Source organism: Vulpes vulpes, chromosome 8 (genome assembly GCF_048418805.1).
Source record: "Vulpes vulpes isolate BD-2025 chromosome 8, VulVul3, whole genome shotgun sequence".
Taxonomy (NCBI): Eukaryota; Metazoa; Chordata; class Mammalia; order Carnivora; family Canidae; genus Vulpes; species Vulpes vulpes.
The window spans coordinates 22196095-22219136 of record NC_132787.1 but is presented as its reverse complement, the minus strand read 5'-3'; positions in this window follow the sequence as shown (position 1 = coordinate 22219136).

Genomic DNA, 23042 nt, shown 5'->3' with positions numbered 1-23042 from the left:
TTCAAAAAACTAGAAAGATGTACATCAAATATTCACTACTGTGTTGTTTTTTGTCAAAAAACGATGAAAATGTTTTTCATTTTTCATTTGAAAAATGAAAGCAAAACCAATAAATAATGAGATATCCATATTATAGAATGAAATATGAGGTGTAAAAATGGAAGTGGGAAGAAATGTTCAATTAGACAAATGGTAAGGTAACTTTGCTTCTAAGATCACACAAACACTCACACACATGTACCTAATTGGTGGGACTCTTTATAGAGTGAAAATATGTGCTCTATGCTCAAAAATTATTAAGAATTTTAATACTCCAACAGTTGATCATTGAACCAAGTACAAAACTCTTCTAAGCATGGAGCCCTGTACAGGTTGCATATTCATGAAGCTAGTCCTGTATACAGACACAACACACACACACACACACACACACACACACACACCATCTACATCTACATACACATACATATATATTTTTTCTTGAATGCAAGGATTATATCTTTAGAGAAGATGATGCATGCTACAAACGTGTGGTTCCATTCTCGAATGCTAGGATGCTCTGTGATTAAATCTCTCTATACTCCTTCCTTGTCCACTAGCCTGACTGCATCATCCCTCTGTCTTGTTATGAGAAAAACATTTCCGTACTGCCTGTTTCTCACCTTTTGAAAGTTCTAGCTCCTCCATGTAGTCCTCTTTATGTTTTAATAGGTCACATCAGAAGCAATGATTAAAAAACACTCCATGTTAATTAATGGGGTGCAAATTATATGTGAGGAGCTTGTTATAAGGTTGACATGAAGACCTATAAATTTGCTATTTCTCTCCTGCATTTTCCCAAGGTAACATTAATACTCATAAGAAATAAAAACTTTTTAGCTACTTAATAGAATATAACTATAGTATCATGTTAGTCATCAGAGTATAAATGAGTCCTTGGGCTTCTTCATTAACTTCTGTATTGTGCTAAGCGGGATAGATACATGACAGGTAGATGATAGATAGGTCATGGATAGATGGATAGATTGGTTGGTAGATAGATAGATAGATAGATAGATAGATAGATAGATAACCAAGAATAGTAGCAGTAGAGAATATTGAAAGAGGACACAAAGTGAAAATTGCCCAAGTCAAACAAATTTTGTTACAAATGATTCCCAGCTGTGAGAACTGGGATGGACCTAAATCTTAAAATAAAGCAAAACATCATTTATTAAATAATTATTCTGTACTAATCACTAATTATTCTGTACTGTATATGTATTTCTTATTTAATCTTCCCAGTAATCCTGAGTTGATTTATTTTATTTTTATTTCACAGATGAGTAGGGAACAAAGAGATTATGTATTTTTTCAGTATCAAAGAGACTCTAAATGTTAGATCTGATTTGTTTTTCAGAGAATATAACTATACTGGCTATATTATACTGTCTTCCAGACCTTAAATATTATTTGATACATTTATGTTTCTGATGTTGAATTATTTAGCATCCAACCCAGTGGTTTTCCAGCCTATCCTTTAATTCCCCAAATGGGGAACTTCTCTAAAATAACCTACTTTAATTTCAGACCGTCAATATTTCTTTATATTGAGCCAATATCTCTTCTTTATAACATCAGCTTATTAGCTCTAGCTTGCCATTCATGAGAACATATTTGATTTCTTTTTGGCATCATACCCTTTCAGATTATCTAATGAATAATTTGAAGCTAACCATCTTTGCCCAAGAATCTTCTCTTCTCTAGGCTAATATTCCCAGTTCCTTTAGATGAAACTCACAGAAAACTGTTTTGAGTTTTCTCATCCAAGGACTATTTCTCTTTGAATATAGTCTAATTTGTCTGTATTTCCCAGATTCTCAGAGCTGAATGCAACACACCAGGATTGTTTCAATCAGCTCCCAGAGTAGGACAATCGCTTCCCTCATTCAAACCATGATAGGTCTATTACCACACTCAATAGTACATTAGCTTTCTCAGCAGCTACATCATACTGCCAGCTTTTATTGAAATCAAATCCTCGAATCTTTGTCATACAAGTGCCAATAAGCCAGCTATAGGTGTGTGTGTGAGAGAAAGAGAGACACAGACAGAAACAGAAAAAGAGACTCAAGTCTTCTTAAGTTTCAAATTTGCCCATATTAAGTTTTTTGTTTTTAGATTTGCCCCTTCTTTGCATATGCTGGAGTTTTTGCTTTTCCGGATCTTAACACCATCATACATGGGATTTTCTTTAGTTTGAAAATTATGCTCAAAAGCAGATTTGACAAACATCCCTTTATATCTTCATCTAAGTCTCTGACAAGAGAAAAAGATGAACTGGACAAGATAGAGCCCTTTGGCTTGCCTACAGACCATACCCTAGATTAACATAGTTACTTCAGTCCTATTTTTTGGACAAAAAATGAATGATGTATAAAATTACAAAGGTATGTAGCCCATAATTTTTCATCCTATCTAGGTTTGATTAATGCCATGCATGAAAGATAAGCAGGAAATAGAAAAAGAAATTGTAGTTTCTTACAGGGAAGTGCTCTATGTCAACACAGCTGATTTATGTGGGAGACAGGTTTTCAAGGCAGGACAGTAGAGCAGCCTCCTGCAGTTCCCTAGAAAAGCAGGTTTTCCTTCTTTGAAGTTGAACTGAAAATAAACTTGGGCTATCAGGGCACATTTTCTTTGTTCTTTCTTAATCTTGGAAACAAAACCATAGAACTTTGCAGTGACCCCCCCTCATCACTCCCACACATGTATAAAATACATGTTAATAATCACAGTTAAAATTTATTTTTAGTGTATTCTAATTTTTCAAAATTTCATCCCATTTATCAGTGTGGTAGGACTAAAAAGCCACTGAACTAGGCAGAAAACTAGTTGGGGAAGCAAGTTCTTGGTTTTTAAACTGCCCATCAAGTAGTTACCTAGGTTTCTGGGTTAATGTCACAGGATTTTGAAGTAGATGAATTAAAAGTGTTATTTACCCATGTCTGTTTCAAGGTTGATTAATGCCTCAACACTTCCTGTTGGAAAGGAAGACAAGTCTCCAAGTCTACAAAAAGCCAGTGAGGTGACACTCAGTATTCTACATTTTTGCCAAGAAATTTGGGAAGACAAAAGCTGTCTGGAAAAATTCAGCAAAAGCTATCATACAAATTGTCATCAATTTGAAAATTTTTCCTCACAGCCTACAATTTCACAGTACATAATATTTTTATTTTATTAAGAGATCTACCCTCTCAACAAATATTTAAGCGCTCATTACAGTATAACTGACTTAAGTACCATGTTGTTCGGCAGATCTCTACAACTTACCCATTTTGCTTAACTGAAATCTTATGCCTGTTAATTAGTAACTCCTTTTTCTCCCTCCCTCAGCCTCTGGCAGTGGCTAATAGAATCCATTCTTTGATTCTATTAATTTGACTATTTTATATACATCATATAAGTAAAATCATGCAATGTCTGTCTTTCTATGACAGGCTTGTTTCACTTAACATAATGTCTTTAAGTTTCATCCATATTGTTGCACATTGCAAAATTTCCTTCTCAGTAAGGGTGGAAAATAATCCATTGTATGTAATATTAAATAATTTTTAAGAGACTTTTATTCTTAGCCCATATTCTTTCCACAAAACTTATCTTTGCCACACCATCCCACTAACCAATAATTAGGCTGCTTTCCAATCCTGTGTGTGTGTGTGTTTTCGTGTGTTTCCTGTGTGCCCTTTCTCTGGGCTGTGTAGCCTGTCTACTTCTCTCACTCCACTGGACTCAACACTCTGGAACTGGGGGTCAGCTTCTCGACTCGACCTTGGCTAGCCTGAGAGGGGCAATATGAAACCTCTCTCTCTGTGCTCCCAGGATGACTGGTCACAGCAGCACCACCAGTGGCAGCACCAGATTCCTCATGTGGGGAGTGGGAGGAGGAAGGTTTCTATTATTCTGCATATCTTCTCAATCCTCATTCTATTTCTGCATCTCTTGCTTTTCTTCTATTCCACTTCAGTCAACTTTTCATTCTCACCCTTTTATCTCTTTTCATTCTTTTATTCCTTTTTCGTGCATTAAAAAAAAAAAAAAACTTACCTCTCTTGTCTCATTCTGTTTTTAACTTCCTTATTTCCCATTTCTTCTTCCCATCTGTATCTTCAGACAACTTTCTCCTTCAATGTGTATCACGCCCTCTCTTCTATATTATCTCTGAGCTCTCATGTTCACCCATTCTGATTCAGTCACTGGATTTTGTCCCTTCCTCCATTTTAAGTCACTAGTCTTTGGTTTAAAAATGTCTTTTTTCTTTCATTCTTCTTATTTTATGCAGTTCACTTGTTCAGGGAAGAACTAGCCTCCAAACAACAAAATGAATGAGTTTATTCTACGATGAAAGATCAGAAATTGATGGTCAGAACCCTGAAAATGTTGACAAAACTATAAAAAATACACCACCACCTAGGGCTGCCAGATTTGGGGGTGGGGGAAAGTATGTATATATACAGCTCAATTCAATTTTCAGTTTTAAATAAACAATAAATGATCTTAGTATAAATGAGCCCCATCTATGTCATACTAAATTTTTGTGTGTATCTGAAAGTCAGATTTATCTAGGTTTCCTGTATTTTCCCCAGCAAGTCTACCACTACTACATTTAGTCATATTTTCAGCTAATAAATTCTAGATCCAAATTGTGTGTCTAAATAGCATACTAGACAATGTGGAAGCTATCACATGTGTACAAGATCAATCCATGCCACAAGGAATTCACAAAGAATGTAAAGGGTTAAGAAGTTAAAAAATAAATAATTAGAAAACAATGCAAAAAAGCACATAATTAAATGTTTAACTGTTTTCAATTATAAGTCTAGCACAAGTTCAGGTATTGATCTAAATGGAACAGCTTAGGAACTATTCCTGGAGGGGAGGATATGATATGGGTTTAAGGGATGAAATACACTTTCCCAGCAAACTAGGGAAACAAAGCATGCTTAGTCTTCCCCATGTTTTCCTGCCTCTGCCTTCCTTCCAACACATTTCTTTTCTCCAAAAACAAGCTTACCTAGACTTCAAGGTGCATTTAGTGCCATGTACCTCTTGGAGGTCTTTCCTTCTTTAAACCATCCATAGCACTTTCTACCTCCAAATGTCGTCCATTGTGTGCTACATTGTGTTCTGGCTAATTTTGGACATATGGCTTAGAGATTATCTGCTTTTTGAAAGCAAATGTCGTGTCTGTGCAGAACAACTACTCCACAAACTTGGATGAAATGAATAAATGAAGGCATGTTGGGACTTTATCTGACTCTTCAATGATTCCATATACCATCTTCACCACCTATGTCTGGATGTCCTACAGGCAAAGTTGGATACTTTTTCTTCTGGACACCCATAGTTCTCAACACTTGTAATATATGCAGAATGTGCTCCTACATTGCAGTTATTTGGACACATGTTAATTCCTTCTACTGGCCTCTGAGCTATGCCCCTTTGTTCTTTGTAACCCCAGTGCCTTTTAATTAAGTGTTAAAAAATGAGGTGGAAAAGACTCTTGAGGAGAAAAAAAAATCAATCTTTTTCTGTTTTACAGTAAGTTTGTTCTTATATTGATTAAAGTAAGTCATGTACTGTAAATTAATAAAAGCTATCTATACTATATATAGAAAATCCTATTTATAGTAAAATAAATTATAGGTGGCACATAGTATATCATGAAACAGGCCAAATTCTTTTTTAGATGCATATAATTTAACTTCCCAGTTATTATAAAATCTCCTTTTGAGATGTGACCTCGCTATAATTTGTTTTAATGTATACAGTAGATAAATAGATTGCTCACTTTAAAAATAACTGTATTTTTATGGTAATATGTTTACAAGAACACAGTCATTATTTATAGGGGTTTCGGTCTATTTGGAATTATTGTTTGTAAATATTTGTTCTTGTCTATAGCAAAAATTTTTCCATGATGCTCTAAGTCCTTTCTACAAGCTTTTGTTAGCTATTTGGAAGATCTCCAGGCAGCACAAATTACAAAGAAACAATACAGGACTTCAAAAGCATGTTTATTTGCACTATAATGTGGAATTCACTATTACACATAGGTATTTTGAGGCCTTTACTCTCATTCAAACAATAGAAGATTCTCCTATAAAAAGTCATAAGAATTCACTATGATTTTCTCCTTTTGGCTCTAAAGACTTTTTAATACTATACTTCTGGGGGCCAAAAAGAAAGGAGATAAAACCTAGTAAGGTATGATTAACTCCTTGTGCAGTGCAGTGATGCTCAACCAGGCCTGCAGATTAGAATATGGAGATTTTTTAAAAGTCCTCATGCTGAGAGATCCTACCCGAGACCTGCTGAATCAGCATTTCCGTAGGGGGGCTCTGGGTATGAATATTTTCAGAAGTTGTATGGTGAGTCTGGTATTCAGCTCCCATTTGAAGCCACTACAGCAGCTATTATTCAAGGAGAATAATCTCCAGGAACTAGAAATATATTTCATGTTAGAAAATGATTAGAATTACGAAAAATATGGTTGATGCAATATATTTGCTTTTCACAAATTATATCTCTTCTTTTCAACTGAACTAATTATTCTGCATTTTGATTAGGCTTTTTCTTATTCATAGAAATAACTAAACAACTGACCTAATAGCACAGTTAATTATAATTATGACATCTCATCAGTTTGGCAACTGGTTATTTCTAACCAATTATTTTGATTATCTTTTTACAACCAAATATGATTGGCTATTCTGCAATTCAAACTATTTTTCAAGAGGTTTAAAGAAAAAAAATTTTTTTGTCTTATTGACTTGGAATTTATTAAAAGAAAATCATTATCGTGATAAACATTGACAATTATATACTTATATGTAAAAAAAAAAAAAACCAGTATATATTATTGATCTTCAAGTATCCCAAACCCTGTATCACAATTCAGTCATGTCACACCATGTCTAATTCATGTGTTTATATTTAGTATAAACTTCTATAAATCTATTTGATTCCCTATTATTTCTTTTTATTTTATTTTATTTTTTAATTCCCCATCATTTCTTAAATACATCCTTAAAGATAGATGATTTGCCTCCTTGCTAAACCAGATAACAATCCAGTGATCAATTCTAATAAATTGAAATTAACCACATGAAAAATACACAGTAAATGACTTTTTGGAATGGTCATAGAAAGCGTTACTCTATGTGAATTTTCCTCTCTCAATTAAACAAGTTTGCCCATCTTTACAAACACAAGATTTTGCAAAATGATATGATGGACAAGAACAATAACTATTTCTGATCCTTGTGTCACAAATGTTTTTGAACCAACTTTCATTGATATTTTTGGCATCCATTACATTATCTTATTTAATTAACCTGGTTTCAAAAGAAATAAGGTCACTGTGCATTTAAATATTGTTGGGATAATTCCATGTTCTTTTATGATGGAAGAACATTACCCCCTCTAGTGGATGAAGGCAAAACACATGGCCTTGATGGGTGGAAAAGAGCCTGGGTTTTCTTAAATTGTCATCATGTTGATGGATTAATTTCCCTACTTCATAACTTCATTTCAAGCATATTGTCTTGGAAAAGGTGCTATGTCACACATATTTCTTATATTAAGATGTATAACGGTATTTGGAATCTAATACAGTGCAATAAAGGAAATGTAGTTCATGCCAGGCATCCTGTTTCATATTGAGAATAGGTTTAGAGGCTGCCATCTTAAAATGTTTACTTCTAATGAACAAATCACCAAAAAAACCCCAACACATGTTTTTTCTAATCAGACAAAAGAAAAAATAGAATAAATCAAACTCACTTTTATTTTTTTAACCTAGAAGTTTCAATCACAGGTATACTAAAGTACATTTTTTCTATTCAGTTGAATGAGCCAGCCTTTTGACTCTAGCATGCTTATATAGAAAGTTGTTTGGAACTAATTATTTATTTTTTCTTTTAAAAAATACTTATTTACTTACTTATTTACTTATTTTTTAAAGATTTTATTTATTTATTCATGAGAGACACAGAGACAGAGAGGCAGAGACACAGGCAGAGAGAGAAGCAGGCTCCATGCAGGAAGCCTGATGTGGGACTCGATCCTGGGACTCCAGGATCACGCCCTGAGCCAAAGACAGATGCTCAACTGCTGAGCTACCCAGGTGTCCCTAAAAATATTTATTTTTAAGTAACCTCTACACCAAACACGGGGCTCGAACTTATGACCCTGAAATCAAGAGCTGCATCCTTCACCAACTGAAAAGTCAACATCTCTCATTTAAAATTTTCTACTAAAAAGCACATTTGTCTTTAAAGTTGAGCAGCATAATATATAATATATGTACTATACACGCACATAAATTTGGGTTCTGGTTATTTTCTGAAATTCATCTATTAGCAAATGGTCCATTAAACTACTCAGATATGGAGACTTAAAGCCATTCAATCTGTTTTGATAGTTGACTTTAACACCAGGCAAATAGAATAAACAAACCCCTGCTCAAGTATAAACTAGTTTTGCTTTCTCTACTTAAATCATCAAAGTCAAGTTTCAAAGCCCGTGTCTGTGAATTTATTGTTCATTGTATTTATCACTAGTAAAGTGAAGTTATCCTCAGTTGCCTCATCCCTAATAGATCTTTCAAAAATATGCAGCAAATGGCTTTGAATTACTCTTAATATTTTCTCCTTTACTAGGTCAGCTTTGATTGCTTCTTTATTTTTATTTATTTATTTTTAAATTTTTATTTATTTATGATAGTCATACAGAGAGAGAGAGAGAGAGGCAGAGACACAGGCAGAGGGAGAAGCAGGCTCCATGCACAGGGAGCCGGACATGGGATTCGATCCGGGGTCTCCAGGATCGTGCCCTGGGCCAAAGGCAGGCGCCAAACCGCTGCGCCACCCAGGGATCCCAGATTGCTTCTTTAAATATATTTTGAAATATTTGCAAACGGAACAAATTTTATTTCTACTTACATATATCGACTCTGAGGCAGCCCACATAAGTGAGGCTTATCTCTTTCCTTTGGTTACCCCTCCATAGCCTCTTTTTTTGTCAAGTATGTGGCTGCCAAACAGGCAAAAACAGGGAAAAGAAGATTGTAAGCTCCTCTGGTGGAGAGGTAAAATCTTCCATCAACTATCACCATAAGCTATATATCAAAATAAATCTGAAAATATTTACAAACCAATTACTAGTTCTAGAAACTATCATGAAAGATTATAAAGAAATCCATAAACTTTTACTTTTTTTACTCTAACTTAAAATATAGTTGGAGAAAATATTAAGATTGCATAAAATAGAAGATTTAATAGCAGGTTACAAGTGGATTTTTTTAAATCCCTCATTTTTATAGTTTTTTTCTCAGCTTTACATACAATTTACTGGCTCAGTTTCCTTATCTGCAAAATAAAAATAAGACCTATTTATATCATATAATTGTTAGAAAATTTTAATAAGATAACCTGTTACCTTAGGGTGCCTGTGTGGCTCAGTTGGCTGAGCATCTGACTCTTGCTTTAGGATCCTGGGGTCCTAGGATCAAACCCTGAGCCTTGCAAGGGGCTCCCTGCTCAGTGGGGAGCCTCTTTCTTCCTCTGTCCCTCCCCCTGCTTATGCTCTCTATTGTGTGCTCTCTCTCTCTCTCTCTCATAAATAAATAAAATCTTTTTAAAAAAGTAGTTCCCTTGATCCTCATGAAAACTCTACAAGATTGGGAGTTTGTATATCATACAACTTCATTTTATAGTTGAAAATCAGACTCACACAAGTTCTAAGAATGGTCAGAAGCAGCACAAAGCTCAAATGTGCAGTTCTCTCTCTGCTTGTGTGTGTAGATAAAGCAATTATGAGTAAATATATGGAAGTGGAAAAATGAAGAGGGGTTAAAGAGTGGTGAGTAAATCTGTGACTGAAATAGAAGCCTTAAAATGTGTGTTTACACCTAGGATGGTTGAGGACAAATATAATATGAAGCTAAGGACTTTAGATTTTTATCTGAAGCTTAGGTTAGTTAAAGGTTTGTCACAGCATGAATTGTAATTGAGGTACAATGAGGGCCCAAAGCTAAATTTTAGAAGTCTTTACAATGCACCAAAGGCAGGAAAGATATGATCAAAATAATTAATGACAGTTTTTAGGATGGATACAAGGGAAGGAAATGCTGAAGGCAGAGAGATCAGTTAAAGTGTTGATACATTAGCTCAGATGGAGGTGGAACATAGGGAAAAAGGAAGGGCTTGTAAAAGAATGAAAAGAATATGGCCAAAATTACAGTATGGGAGTTGAGAAAGAAGATTGGAACGTATAGTCAAAGGTGATTTTGTTGTTTCTTATGTCTGTTACCATTTACAAAAATAGGGGAGTTGGCTTGATCAGGAAGATGAGGTTTTCAATTTTAGATCTGCTAAACACATGCATCTTAACATGTTGAGCAGTTTCTTTGGGAGAGTAATTGGATCCTGCCACTAAAGCATTCACCATGTAACATTTTTTAAATGCTAAGGTAAACTTATTCTCAACCAATGAAATCGTGGACTCTAGGGAATCCTGTATTTCTGAAGTCAACTTCCCTTTTTCAAGGCAACTTTTGCACACTTCATCAGTTGTGGTTGAGGCTGGACACCTGTGGGCACCACCAGTGCCAGCTTTAGGCAAAACTGTGAGGTAGCAGAGTCGGATTTGGCGAATCTCTTTTCCCTTTCCTGTGCCTCTTTCCTGCCTCTGGGTCCCATCACCAGCTCGGTGTTCCACTACCAAGTAGGCGTGAGCAACTCAAGGGCTACTCAGGATTTCCAACACCTAGAAGAGTGCTGGGCAGCCAGAAGTCACTCCAAAATTTCAGTTGTAGGAATCAATGAGATCAGTGAAAGAATGAAAAATACTGATGAATAAAGTATCTGACAAATTCATTCATTCTAAGATTTGGGGTATTTAATTTGGGCATCCCTCCCCAGAGTATCTCCACTGAAAAATAGCCACATGAAAAAGAATTATGTACTCCCATGGAAGGAATTATTACTGACACATGTCAGACAACCATGTAGATTGAATTTTGAGAGCAAGGGCCTCCACTTACAACTTTAAATCATATGATAAAGACAATCATCCACACATAAAATTGGCTCCTTTTGACAGTAGTCTTCATTTTGGTTGTCACCCACTATTTAACAGCTCTTGGAGAAAAGAAATTATAAGAAAAGAAAATTCTGTATAGTGGGTAGTATTAATTCAGCATCACTCTCTGGGCCTAAAGTATAGCTTTACTCTCTATAAGCTCTTCTTATCATAGGCCACCTGAACATCAGGTTGAATGTGGATGTTAGTTTTGTCTTGTGTCCACACAGCAGGACAGGAGGCTCCCCTTGTTTGAGTTCCAAGTTGCATAGCCAGGAACCATCAATATGATGATTTAATCTGGACTTCAGTTGCATCAGTTAGTCATTGAGGACAGAGCCTTGACTAAAACTGGAACCAAATTTCAAGTACTGCTGGTGGCACTGTACATAGAAATAAATTATAATGTTCATGGTCACTGATTTTTACTACTTTCATTTAAACATTATAGTAATGTTTCTTATAATCAGTGGTGGATATTTGCATAATAAATATTCGGAAATGGATAGCCAGAGATTCAATGTCTCTGGATCCCTCTACTTTTGAATTTGCATCTAAAAGTTGTGGGAGGGATCCCTGGGTGGCGCAGCGGTTTGGCGCCTGCCTTTGGCCCAGGGCGCGATCCTGGAGACCCGGGATCGAATCCCACGTCGGGCTCCCGGTGCATGGAGCCTGCTTCTCCCTCCGCCTGTGTCTCTGCCTCTCTCTCTCTCTCTCTGTGACTATCATAAATAAATTAAAAAAAAAAAATTTTTTTAAAAATAAAAGTTGTGGGAGAGTGGATCCCTGGGTGGCGCAGCGGTTTGGCGCCTGCCTTTGGCCCAGGGCGCGATCCTGGAGACCGGGGATCGAATCCCACATCGGGCTCCCGGTGCGTGGAGCCTGCTTCTCCCTCTGCCTGTGTCTCTGCCCCTCTCTCTCTCTCTCTCTCTCTCTGTATGACTATCATAAGTAAATAAATAAAAAAAAATTTAAAAAAATAAAAAATAAAAAAAATAAAAGTTGTGGGAGAATGACTGACTTTCCAGCTCTTTTCAACAATGATTTTTCTTAGAGTTTTTAATACTTCTGTTTGTGGCTATGCATCTGGCCAACAACAGGAAACACTGTCAAGAGAAAGGAAAGAGCTTTATCTAAGTGTTCTGATTCACTGTAGAATTTGAGTGAAATTTTCCCATTAATTATGTCAGATTTTAATGGCATTCCCTGGGGGACTGTCTAGTTGTTACTACTTATATTATTGATTAAAATAAATTCATGTATGTACAAAGATCTATGTATGTAATATTAGTAGCCAAACATGGATAAGTTTAGATTTTCTATTAAAAAAGACAAGTAAGAAAGTATGAATGGCAGACTAGCATGCAGGTTTTATAACTCACAAAGCTGTAAAAGCACTACAATTATTTATATTTATTTGAATTTTAGGTATGTTTAATAGAAGTGGGTATATTATAGTTTTTGTGTCTTCTAGTATAACATGATACTAATTAGTGAAATCATAACTAAAAATATCAGAATACAATTTCTCAATATGTTTTAGATACCTTTTAAAAATATATACTGTTTTACTTAATTTATGCAGTGCTTAGATCTGAAGTTTTATTATAATTCATCCTATGACAAACTTGCAGAAGTAATTGAAGTTCATGTAACTTAGTAAACATGGTTTGATGAATTTCAGAAAATATCTAAATAAAATAAATTAATAGAACTTGAAGTTCATTTAAGTTAGTGATCTTGTTTGTTTTTTAAAAAGATTTTATTTATTTATTCATGAGAGACATACAGAGAGAGAGGCAGAGACACAGGCAGAGGGAGAAGCAGGCTCCATGCCGGGAGCCCACATGGGACTCAATCCCGGGTCTTCAGGCTCACACCCTGGGCTGAAGGCAGCGCTAAACCGCTGAGCCACCTGGGCTGCCCAGTGATCTTGTTTTATAAGGATATTAAGGTCTAGAGTTTCTGTACCCCAACAGATCCATGTTTTAGAGTCTCCAAAAGCACTATGTGGACTTACCTATTTAAAGTAGTTCTAAATTTTTATTCAAGTGTTAATTTTTAAAAATATTTTGCTTATTTATTTATTTAAGAGAGAGAGAGCAAGAGCAAAAGAGAGAAAACAGATTCTGTGTTGAGTGCAAAGCCAGACATGGGACTTGATCCTATGACCCAGAGATTAAGACCTGAACCAAAATCAAGAGGTAGATGTTTAACAGATTGAGCCACCCAAGCGCCCCTCAAGTGTTATTTTTTTTAAACATAGCAAGCCATGTGGCTTTTTATGGAATCAAATATTCAGTAAAACATATTTAATCTCATTTAACATGGGGCTCATCTAATAAAAAGTTCAATGTTTAAGTGCTGTTCGTAAATGAGAGGTTCTTAGTGTCAACATCCCAATGCTAGATCTCATTGTGTTACAGAAACAGTAGGCCTTTTAAAAATATATATATATATATATATATATATATATATATATATATATATATATATAAATCTACTGATCAGGCTACTCATAACATTAAAAATAAGGTACATAAGAAAATAGAATAAAGAGAAAATTCAGTTACCTGCATTACAAATTTATATTTTAAAAAAGAGCCTGATTTACTGATAAGTACAAAAAATAAAAATGCTTTTCAGTTTTTATAGCTAGTTAAGTGTGAGAAACATAGTAGAAATATGTAGATAGGTAAATAGAGAGAAAAAGTAAAAATAGTGGGAGGAAATAAAAATAAAAGGAAAATTAGGGAATTCAGTGACCTGGGGAAGGACCTACAGCAGTGATTTAAAAAAAAATTTTTTTGACCAACCTACATTAACAAACATTCAGGGAATAACTTTGTCATTGTCTTGTTTTAGGAGATTGCTACACAGACTTAAAAACCATACTGTAGGGCAGACCGGGTGGCTCAGCGATTTAGTGCCGCCTTCGGCCCAGGGCATGATCCTGAAGACCCGGGATCAAGTCCCACGTCAGGCTCCCTGCATGGAGCCTGCTTCTCTGTCATTCTGTGTCTCTGCCTCTCTCTCTCTCTCTCTCTCTCTCTCTCTCTCTCTCTATCTCTCACGAGTAAATAAATAAAATCTTTAAAAAAAAAATACTGTAATTTTATAACCCTGGGCATGAACAGGTAGATTGCACCTAAGTATTTTTCCACCCAGATGAACTAGCTCTGAAAGAACTGGAAGCTGAAAGTAGCTAACAGAACTGAACTCTCCAATTCCTCTTACAATAAATGATAGATAAATAAATAAATAAATAAATAAATAAATAAATAAATAAATAAAATGATGGTCTAACCCTTGACCTGGAAGTTGGAAATTAAGCTCCTACAAACCTGAAAATGTTCATCTCTCTCAGCCTAAGGTGTAAGCAGACAGAACTCAATCCCATATATGCCTTCTGCCTCATGCTATCCCTTTATAGCAGAATGATTTTTCATTGGTTCCTCAAACCCTTACTTTTCCCCCTCTGTGGCCAATGTACTTATTAGGTCACTTTTTATCCAGGGTCAGAGCATAAGCAGGACTGCCAGACACTAACATATATCACTGCTGTGATATTTTTGTTCAAAAGTGTGACAGTGACATTGCATTTAATCTCAAAATCAGCTGTGAAAATACTGCCTAGAAAAAGGTTGAAACATTGACATTTCTTTTAAAAAAATCTAATAGTAATGTACCTCCATAGTCTTTAGAATTATTTTAATTAGCTTTGCCTACTTCCTAATTTGCTGGCTGCCTATTTCTTATTTTATTTTAGCAGATATTTTTAACCTAGAATCTATTTAAAGCATTAAGATAGGCAAAGAGTGGAAAATCATTACCGGAACATTTGGTTGTTAAAAAAAAAGAAGAAGAAGAAGAAGAAGAAGATTTGCATCACTTCTTTTTTTTTCTTTCTCTCTTTTTCCTTCAAGGGATAGCGCTAACAACTTTTCAGAAATTCTAATAATGTTCTTGGCCAATTCAGGGTTGATAGGGTGTAATAACCATTTCAAGGATTAAGCAAGGGACCTCACACATTTCCTCAATTGGACTTCATGCCCATTAAAAAAAAAAAAAAAAGTAGAAAAAACCTCTTTCTAAGTGAGAGTAGTATCAAGAAGAATTCAATTCCTCATCTCTAAAAGTTATAACTGAAAAGATATCATAGTGAAACCATAGTCACTCACTTTGAACATGGCTGCTTTGTCAATTCCTTTTCCAAGTGACAATCTAGTGTTTTCTATCCTTCTGCTCAATGGTTTCAGTGAGTGTTGGTCTTTTCATAATGTATTCTAAGAGACCTAATTTGTTACACTTAATGCTTTAATTTAAAAATTTCTAGGTGTTAATTTTTCAACCACTGACACAATCTAAATTCATAACCATTCATTATCATATGTGGGAGATTATATTATTCTTCCCACCTATAGCTCTCATATAATGTGAATCCATGTTCTTTGCCTTATAACTTCCCATGCCTTTCTAGGTAGCATACACTATCCTGTCACATTATTGAGCTGGCTAACTGATTTGCTTTGGCCAATGGAATGTGAATGGACATGATGTATGACACTTCTGAACAGAAAGTATAAACATATTTAGATGATTTAACGAGAACAGCATTTCCAGACAAAGACAGCCCCTGTAGCTTTGGTCCTTCAGTTAGGTTGTGAGGATATATAGAACAGGCTTGAACAGATCCGGGAAGGGTCCAGCAGAGCCATAGCCAACTGACAGACCCAGGAACCAAAAATAAATGTTCAATGTTGAATGCCACTGAAATTTGGGAGATGTTTCCTACTATAGCAAACATGCTTAATAGACCATATCATAAAACAAAACAAACAAAAAAACTAGTGATTGTTTTCTGAAAGAATGGAGAAAGGTAGCTCTGCAGATTAGGATGGAGATAAGAGTACAAGGCAGCTAGACAAAGCTTTGAGATAAGTTTCAATGGTATATTCTGCTACTTACTCACTTTGAACATTGGCTACTATACTAGTTTTCTACTACCACTTAAAAATTATCCCCGAACTTGGTAGTTCTAAGTAATAGGTATTTATTATGTTACAGTTCCTGATAATCAAGAATCCAACTACGCCTTAGCTGGGTATCTCTGGTTCAAGGTCTATCATGAGGTTGCAGTCAAGCTGTCATCTGGAGCTGTGGTCTCAGTCATAGGCTTGACTGGAGGTAAAGGGGGATGATCTATTTCCAAATTCACTCACATGGTTGTTGGCAGGCCTTGGTCCTCTGCCACATGAATTTCCCCATGGGGTTGCTTTAATGACATGACAGCTATTTTCCTTCAGGGCAAATGATTCAAAACAAAGTGAGGCAAAGCACTCAGGATAGAACTGTGGTCTTTTGTAATCTAATCTGCAAAGTGACAATTCATTCGTTCTATCATATTCTGTTCATTAGAAGTCAGCCAGTAAGTCCAGTCTTCTCACAGGGGAGGGGAATATACAGGATGTAAAGACCAGCAGGCAGGAATTGTCAAGAGCCACCTTAAAGGCTGCATACCAATCAACAGCACTGCATCTATCTGAGCTTCGATTCCCAAACCTGTAAAATGGGTATAATTGTAACTACTCTGCTTACTTCACAAAACTCTCTAAAGGTCAAATGAGAAAATACATGTAAAAGTGTTTTGTAAACTGTAAAGTATTATACAAATGTAAGATGTCTTTGTCTGGTCTTACAAGAAGCAGAAGCCCAGTTGGGATTAGAGATGCAAGGATGTTATTAGGGGAAACAGCTGTGAAAAGAAATGAGGAAGGCAGTGGGGGAAAGCGTGTCAGATCATAACTGATGGTTAGTGAAGAAGGGAAGGAAGAAGTGTGTAGAAGCTTACTATGCCACCTAAGGAAACCTAGGCAAGACTTTTTCAGACCAAAGCACCCTGACAAAGAATTCCACATCTCTTAGGACATGGGCTGCCTTGGTATCCCTACTGTACTCCGTCACTGGCTAGGAGTAGCCCAGGGTAGGTTGAGCCTTGGTAAAAACATGGTGATGTATTCAATCTCATCAATAAGGGTAACTGGGTTCCATTCTTGTTTTCTTTGTTTGAGTTCTATCTTGGTGCCATTTCTAGTATTTCTACTTCCAGAACAGGGGCCATCCTGAAATGTCTGTCAAGGGCCCTAGTTACATTGCTTGTCAGAATTTCCTCCCAATACTCTTGTTCGATCTGTTGGAACCCCCTCAACCCAGGCTGAACCTCTTTGGGTCTGACTGCTGGACTGTACCGCCACCTGTTAAATATCACCACACCCTCTGGACACCATGCTCTACTCACAGGACTGCACTTCCTCCCTGCACCTGTATTTGGGTCTGTTCTTCCAGGGATCATCTCCATTCTAGGAGGCAGTTTTCATTCTAGTTTTGGATCCTCTCAGGCTATTCCATTGGCCTGTGGTTGTTAATAATAGTTGGAGCTCAATTTCTTAGATTTTAATTCTTACTTTGCCACTCTCCTCTTAAGTTTTATGATATCTGGTAAGCCACTGAAACTGTGTCATTATAAACTGTGGATGATAACAGTACTTACCTTATAAATTTTTTTGCTTGTTTTTGTTTTGTAAAGTGCTAAGAAAGTGCCAGACACACAGAAAGTATTCTGTAAATGGTAGCTATTATTATTTATTACCTCAAAGACTTCCCAATGTACAAACTAAATCACCCTATGTCATTTAGAGTCCTGCCATAATTCATATTTGTGTCAATTCCCTTTCACACTGGGATAAGGAAATAAATAATTATGGGGAGAGAGAAGGGTGAGGAGAGGAGAAAAAAACAACACTTTTACATGCTTTGATACAACTTTTGAAACCCTTATTAGTTCACTCCTAGGCTGTTTGTGCTTACCTTCTAACTCTATATGGGCTCTAAGCCTTGTTGGTTTAACTCCTCATCTACTTTCTCAACTCTGATTGGTTGACTCATTGGGTAACTGCTTCACACAGTCCTAGGTCTTGCTTCCAGGCTTTGCCTCCTAATATCAAGTTCCTATTACCAGGTTCTGGATCAGAACTCAGCTTTAATCTCAGTCAGAGAGATTGGGGAAGCAGGGATTAGGGCACAGCCAGCATCATTTTTAGGTGTTTTTGTGCAATTTGGTCCCTTCTTCCTCTGCTTTTACAATAGGTTTGTTTTCTTAATTGCTTTGTTACTGCCTGAAATAGGACCATCAATAAAGAAAAACAGTGTGGAATTTGTTCTAGAAAAGATGGAGGTGCTTTTGCTGGTCCAATTTGTTACCCTTCCTCCCTCGGGTCCTCCCTCCCTCCCTTCCTTTCTCCCTCTCTTCCTTCCTTCCTTTCCTTTTTTTTTTTTTTTTTTAAATACCTGTTCCCAAAGGCACTAATTCAATATTGTATTTAGGTTTCAAGAGCAGTGAATGGAGAGTTTTAATTAAAAACACTTTCAGAAACAGCCTTGTAGTTTAACATAGAACTTCCTTGCCTCCTCCTCCTGCACAGTTGTGCTCCCCCTTCTGCTCCTTTTATCACTTCATTATCTCAAGCCAAATGTTGATTTGGTCAATTTCCTGTTTGAGTGTAAGCCAATCCCTTGAAGTTATTTCCGTATTGTGGTTCTTAAAACACAAGGTTTCCCTGTTATATTTCCACCATTTTAACACTTCATCTATTGTTTCTTTTTTTTTTTTTAATGACAAGCACCAATGGATATTTTCAAGTCTACCACTTAATAATTCCATGTGTTTTTGATACCCTAAACTCCACTGGTCTGTGTTGATAGTGACTAATCCTCAGAACTGTTAAAACAGTCTTGTGCAAATAGAGGTACATCAGAGGAATTTTTTTATATGAAAACTTTATTTAGGGAGCCACTTTCTTTCCTGTATTTGGTTATTCAAACTTTCCATTTCAACTTGTTTTGAAATACTGTCAAACTACATAGATCAGAATTTCCTTTTTTCAATTTTATTAATATGGCCTGATTAAATGGAACAAAATTCTTGATTAAACATTCTTCAAAATTGGTTTTCCTTGATATAAAACACCTAAACCTTTTTTGTCAATTTCAGAGCTATAAAGAAAGGTCATTTTGTTTGCTTTCCTTACTTTATGTCTGGGGACAAGCAAAGATCATAGAGGTTACACAATTTGTCCAAGATTGTCCATTTACTTAGTTGAGAAAATGATATTTTTCCTCCAGTATATGAACTTGCTCAAGGTAAAGCACAGCAATGTCTTTACTGGTCTTCTTAATTCCTTTCTTTACTGGTTTTGTTTTCAAATTCAGTAAATGTAAGTTATTTTTTAAAATCAGATTTATTTAAATATAATTTCCCATGCTGTAAAGTTAATGAATTTTAAGTGTATACTTAAGTTTTGACCAATTAGTATAGTTTGGTAAGTTTTGAGCAATTAATACAGTTGTATAATCACCACCAAAACTGAAATATACAACATTTTCATTACTTCCCAAAGTCCCCTCATGCCCCTTGCTGTAATGGCCTGGCTCATGGTGGTCTTTTTTTTTTCCTTTCACAATTATTTTGCATTTTCTGAATTTCATAGAAATGATATCTTACAGCATGTAGTTTTATATGCCTGGCTTTTTTTGCCCATATTGTATACATCTGTAATTTGTTCATTTTTGTCACTAAATAATATTCCCTGTATAAATATGCCATAATTTGTTTATCTATTCACCAGTTGATGAACTGGTTGTTTCCAGTTTTGGGTCATTATGAATAAAGCTACTATAAGTATTTGTATTCAAGTTTTCATGCACTCATATGTTTTCAATTCTCTTCAGTAAAAATTTAGATGTTGGATTATAGGATTGTATATTAAGTGCATACTTACCTTTATAAGCAACAGCCTCCTGATTGTACCCTTTTACCGTCCTACCAACTGCGTATGAAAGTTCCAGTTGCTCTGCATTTTTGCTAACACTTGATAAGGTCAGTCATTGTCAGGTGATATGGTTAGTCATTCTAATTGGTATGTTGTGGTATTCCGTTATGGTTTTAACTTCCCTAACAAGTAATGATATGGAGTATCTTTTCATGTGCTTCTTTATCATCAGCATATTTTCTGTGAGGGGAATGTTTATGCAAATTTATTTCTCATTTTTTTAAAAAACTGGGTTGCTTGTCTTATTAAGATTAAAATTATATAAAAAAAGATTAAGATTATAACAACACTGCAGGTGACAGATGGTCACTACATTGTGGTGAGCAAAGCATAATGTATAGACTTGTCAAATCACTATGTTGTACACCTGAAACTAATGTAACATTGTGTGTCAACCATACTTCAATTTAAAAAAGAAAGAATTCTTTGTGTACTCTGCACATTAGTTCTTCATCAGATGTATAATTTAAAAATTTTTTCTCCTGGTCTGCAACTTGACCTTTCATTTATTTAACAATATCTTTCAAAGAACAAAATATTTTAATGGATGAAATCCAATTTATCAAATTTTCTTTTATGATTTGTGATTATTGTGTCCCACTTAAGACATCTTGCCTAGCTGAAGATCTAAAAACTCTCTCCTATGTTTGTAGTTTTAGGTTTTGCCTCTATGTTTATAATCCACTTTGAATTATCTTTTGTATGTGGTTTGGAGTCCATTTTGAATCTTTCCTCTTCTCATCACATCACTGCCCTTCATACCTAGTACTTCATACCTAGATTCCCAAAGCCTGCCCCTAGATGGTTTCAGCAAGTGATCACATTATCCCTCTTAAAAAGTTTATCCCTCACACAAAACTTCTATCTACATATATGTGTTTATTTCCTAATAGCTGCTAGTTACAGAGCTTAGGAAAGTAGCCACAGCCAATTTCATTTAATGAAAATACAGGAAGACCCCAGTTTTATTTTATTTTGTTTTTTAAAATATTTTATTTATTTATGAGAGACAGAGAGAGAGAGAGAGAGAGAGAGAGAGGCAGAGACACAGGCAGAGGGAGAAGAAGCAGACTCCATGCAAGAAGCCGAATATGGGACTCGATCCCGGGACTCTAGGATCAGGCCCTGAGCCAAAGGTAGACGCTCAACCGCTGAGCCACCAGGTGTCCCAAGACCCCAGTTTTAAAAAAATGATAGGATAAAGGTCTTTTTAGTTAAAGTTAACTAGAGCTCAAAGAAGATTTAAAATATGTCCTTCTTCCATTTAGGGAAAATGCTATTATCTCAAATAGAAGATATTCAAAGATGCACTGACTTAAGTCTCATTTATGAAAGCTAAATCTTTGGAGATCCCATTCAGCCTTGTCCTCTTCATCTTATTCAACATCCATAGTCTATCAGTGAGAGTCTAAACTGGAAGAAGTGGGAGTACTTCTTATAGAGACTTAGATGTTTTTTGAGATACAGCTGAATCTTTCTTACCACAAGTAGAAGGGAAGACATGGCACCTTCACCCCCAGATAGTGAGAAGAGAATCTACACCCAAGTATACCTCCCTGTACTCTTAAAATTAGTTTTATAATATGCACTTTGACTTAAGGAGGAGTTCATGAAACCATAGTGGATGCCCCATTGAGGGCCACATTTTGGAGAAAGTGGTTCCAATTTTACCTTTTCCCAACTTTCGTCACTGCTGCTCAAGTAGTTTTCCTTGGAGAAGTGGGATACCCATGGCCATTGCCACAGTGGACTGCAGTGAGACAGGAAGCCACCATATAAAAGCTGGCAGGAAGCAACTCATCCACCTGACAGGTGCTTATCAGCCACTTACTCATGGAGGGTCTCCATGTCTAGTGTCACCAAAACAAATGCTGACTTTCAGAAATGTGGGATGGATGGATCACTCAGTTCAAGGTTGTTTTCTAAAGCAACTTGGGACAATCTCATGATTTCTTTTCAAGTCCACCTCCCAGAACCACATACAAACTGTGATAGAAGCAGTTGCTCTGTGTACCTTGAAAAGACTTTCCATCACTGGATTCTCACATCTTAAGGTTATCTCCTTTGACAGACAGACTACTACTGTAAAGTAGGTATGAAGATTACATAAAGCAAATTAAAAAGAAAAAAACCTTATTCAATTGGCAGAACTATAAATCTACATATATCTTTACAGAAACAATACTACATTAAGTGAACATACCTGGAGCAGCCTCAAAAGATCTTGTTTCCTTTTAATAGAGACATTTGAACACAGGGATCATGTTCTCTTATGTTCTTCTCTGACCATCATTTCCAAGCACTTTGAAAATATTCAGAAAATATTACTAATCTCCCTTGAGATACACAGATCATAAACATAGACTGTTACTTAACCTGGAGAAAATGAAGAATAATATTCCTAAAGCTTTGATATATTCATACATTGTTATTTTTCTGTCTCTACAGCAGAATTATTTATACACAGGTAATTCTATGTAAAATTAGTAGATACTCCTATAACATGACATTAATAACAATTTCCTTCCAATGAAACTGAGCAGCAGCCTTTGCAGCTGAGTGAAGAGCTAATTCTTGCTATTTGAGTGACCTGGACTTAATATTCTTACAGTAACTGGCCATTAGTTAAAATAATTATTTAATAATAATTTATTTATTATAATTAAAATTGTATTCCTTCTTTCACATTAGCTTTATAATGAGCAAGGGGGAAAATAGCATTATTCTAAACTTTTCAGCACTTTGTTTTTATTTTATTTTTTTAAAGATTTATTTATTTATTTATTTATTCATGAGAGATACAGAGAGAGGCAGAAGCATAGACAGAGGGAGAAGCAGGCTCCATGTAGGGAGCCTGATGTGGGACTTGATCCCAGGACTCCAGGATCATGCCCTGAACCTAAGGCAGATGCTTAACCGCTGAGTCACACAAGTGTCCCACTTTGTCTATTTTTTAAAAAAGATTTTATTTATTTATATGACACAGAGAGAGAATACAAGGAGTGCGAGTGGGAGAGGGAGAAGAAGGCT